This window comes from Pteropus alecto, unplaced genomic scaffold (genome assembly GCF_000325575.1).
Source record: "Pteropus alecto unplaced genomic scaffold, ASM32557v1 scaffold821, whole genome shotgun sequence".
NCBI classification, from domain to species: domain Eukaryota; kingdom Metazoa; phylum Chordata; class Mammalia; order Chiroptera; family Pteropodidae; genus Pteropus; species Pteropus alecto.
Genome location: NW_006431396.1, coordinates 463177 through 466394, shown reverse-complemented (window position 1 = coordinate 466394; position 3218 = coordinate 463177). Strand labels below are relative to the sequence as shown.

Here is a 3218-nt window from a genome sequence, read left to right as displayed (position 1 = left end):
ACAGAGAAGGTGAACAGACCACACAGACATGGGTAGAAATTGATTCTCTGGGTGTTGGGTATTATATAGCTATATATATATTTTTCAAAGCCATTTTTTTTTTCTATTTAGCAGATAGAATTATTCTGCCTCTCTTCCTCCTCGGGGCTTTGGAAAGAAGTGATATACAAAATCCCAGTAAATATTAACGCCAAAATAAAATACATTAAAGTCTGGATTTCGAGTACAAAAGAAGCGTGGCCAAGGTTTTAAAAAAGCAGATTCCAAATGTTAAGGGTTTCGGGACCATTTTGGCTTCACAGACAGGTCCTAGCAACAACCAACATTATTGACGTTTAAATGTTTCGAATGAAAAGCAAAATGTTACAGGTTACGCTGACATTAGAAGGAAATAATTCCAGTGGAACAGAGGGCAAACAAGTTGGAGATGATGCTCTGTTACTATGATTCACTACAAAGAGGCCTATGAATCACTACAAAATATTTCCAGAAGAAAGGCAACGGGATGTGCTGCTGTGACCGAAAGGCCAGCATGCTGGGCATCAGCAGGATGAGCCTGGGAACAAACCCCAGCACACGACCCTGGACTTGCGTTTGCCACCGCTCAGAGAGCATGAAGGCCCAGAGAAGGGCAACTGCAGTGATCGAGGGGCTGAGAAGCTGTCGTATGAACATGGACCGACATTCTCAGCCTAGAAAAGCAAAGGCTGAGTGAGAGGGATTCAGATCAAAGGCCACAAAAATCACAGGTCGTATGAATGGGACACCATTTCACTAAATGTGATTCTTGAAACATTTGCTCCTTTTTTCTTGGTCAAATAAGTTTGGGAATCTCACGTTAACACAGTCAAAGCCCTGGCAAGTTATGCAGTAAAGAAACTTCATTTTGTTAACATTTCCCAAATTTATGTGCCCACGGAACATTTTTCTGCACATGACACTTGTTCACAAAATTCAGGACGCCTTGAACTAAGCCAAATCTCTTAAAACGTCAGGATAAACTTAGGTACAAGGTCCAATACAATACACGGAACATGAACCTGTTCCACTCAGCTCAAGGAACACTACCAGCTGCAAATTCAAATGGATTTTAAAAGTGTTTATATAGCTTTATCCATCTATGAAGGCACTAAAAGAGACTGTCCCCACGGGGGTCACCTTGATGCCACAGTCAGAGACCACACTGGCCTAGATAATTTCTTAGCAAGGCATTTTGTAAATTATATTGTAAACGGATGATATACCATAGAGAAGGGCTTCTTTGGGTAGTAATCTAAGTAAAACCATTAATTTTCCTTTACAGAACGACTTACTTTGTGTCTTCTTAAAAAAGGATCGTTTGTTTTCATTTCCAGGTGTTTTAATAGTTTTTAAGCATTGATCAGTTGAATACACTTATTTCATTTGAAGTCAGTTAATAAACTCATCCAATTACAATGGTGAAGTTACTGAGAACGTGTGCCCTGGAGTCAGCCTGGTCTGCGTGTGAATCCTGATTTTGTCACTGACTAGTCTTGTGACCTTGGACAAGTTAACCTGTCTCCATCTCGGTTTTCTGAAGTGTAATATGAGAATTAAAGAACATATTGATCATAACAGTCAGCACTTATGTAGCACTTCCATTGGGTTTTATATGTATTGACTCCTTTAATAATCGCCTGCTTAGACCGATACTATTATCTCCCCCAGCAAAAGATGAGGGAGGTAAGGCACAGAGAAGTTAGGTAACTCGCGTGAGGTCACGCAGCTAGGAAGTTGCAGCGCCTGATTCCAATTAGGGGCAGTTTACACACACAAGTATATAAATGCTTAGTAGATGGTCTAGCACATAATAAGCTTGCCATAAACGTTAATAGTTTTTTTTTCTACTCCAATTAAACATTTAGAGCTGTAAAATGCAGCCACCAGCATTATAAAAGTTAGAGAATGTCATTCTGGAATATGAGAATAACAGCAACAGCAAACGAAAGGTGTTTTCCTTCTCGAAGGTGCCTAAAGGCACTTTATATAAACTCAAAACATCCCACCACTAAAACATAATAATGAGAAGAACAGCCGTCCTTGCCCCGTGAGGGCTGGGCATACTGGCCACACACAGGAACCGAAAATAATATACGGTGCAAAGTTGAAAGTTAAGAGAACATTTAGATGCGTCCAGTGTGATTGCACACTTGAAATTTCTCCCAAGCTTCATCATCATCAAAACCAATCACGGACAGATGTGCCATGTGATCCTTAAGCATTAGGCAAAAATGGAGGTTGCTGGCATACGTATCACAGAGAGTTCTGGATGCGGGCCCTGTCTGCGGGGAGACGGGTTGGAACTGACTTGGGAGAAAAGAGCAAAGCATCAACACCTCTTCAAGTAGCCCCCTGGGAATGTTCCCTTTCCAGTACTGCCCTGTCTGCCCGGCTTCAAAACCACGCAGGGACTAGAAAACGAGCTCAAACGCACGCAAACACCGATGGGCTGTGGAGGCGGCACGGCTTATATTTTGCTTTGATTTAGAATCGTTCCTAAGATCCACGTGTAATTCCTAACCTTGGGAGTTGGGACGTGGGTACTTTGACAGACGTCCAAAGAAAATTACTTTGACACAGAATGTCACCAGGTTTGATATCAAGACAAGGAGAGCTGCGGAAACTTGCATCGTGGGTAACGACCGTGAGACATCCGACCTTGAATCAAACCCGAAGGCCCCCAATCCCCTTCCCTGTAACGAACAGATACGTAAAAGCCTTTGAAGAAAGTAGCAGCAGCCAAGCTTAAGAGTGATACTTTTTCAGACACAGTATAGCACTGTTTCTGCAAGAGGTTACTCACATGAATATAATGTTTCTTGGGCTAATTAATCCGCCTCGAGAGCAGCGAGGCTAAAACTTCCAGGTCCCCCACCCCGGGCCAGTCAAGCCGGGATCGGGACGTGAGCCCGGGGCGAGCCGAGGGGCATCCGGGGCCGAGGTCACCCCAGCCGAAGTTACGAGGCAAGGGCCAGCAACCGGAAGTGGTCCAGGGAGAGTGGTACAAAATTCAGGGGCCGTAACTTGGAAACAAAACAAAATAAAATAAAACCTCAACTAGCTTAGGACCGAATTTCAAAAGAGCGTCCCCCTGGCTCCAGAGGCTGGCGCGCGCGGCGATGCCGCCTCAGGGCTGTCCCCAGAGCCTGTAGGCCGCGTACTGCTCTCCTCAGCGGGCGGGCAAAATGGGCGCCGGC

The 3218-nt window shown here is 44.3% G+C and overlaps 2 protein-coding genes across 2 annotated transcripts in view; both read right to left on the bottom strand.

Annotated features, from left to right (window-relative positions):
• Positions 1-2963, bottom strand: part of MTCP1 (mature T cell proliferation 1) — a 7671-nt gene extending 4708 nt beyond the window's left edge. Inside the window, exon 1 of the mRNA XM_006905816.3 lies at positions 2825-2963. The gene's annotated coding sequence lies outside the window, so the exon portion shown is untranslated. The remainder of the gene's footprint in view (positions 1-2824) is intronic.
• The window catches only part of CMC4 (C-X9-C motif containing 4), a 13362-nt gene extending 10398 nt beyond the window's left edge, over positions 1-2964 (bottom strand). Inside the window, exon 1 of the mRNA XM_006905815.3 lies at positions 2825-2964. The gene's annotated coding sequence lies outside the window, so the exon portion shown is untranslated. The remainder of the gene's footprint in view (positions 1-2824) is intronic.
• Positions 2965-3218: the final 254 nt, after the last annotated feature.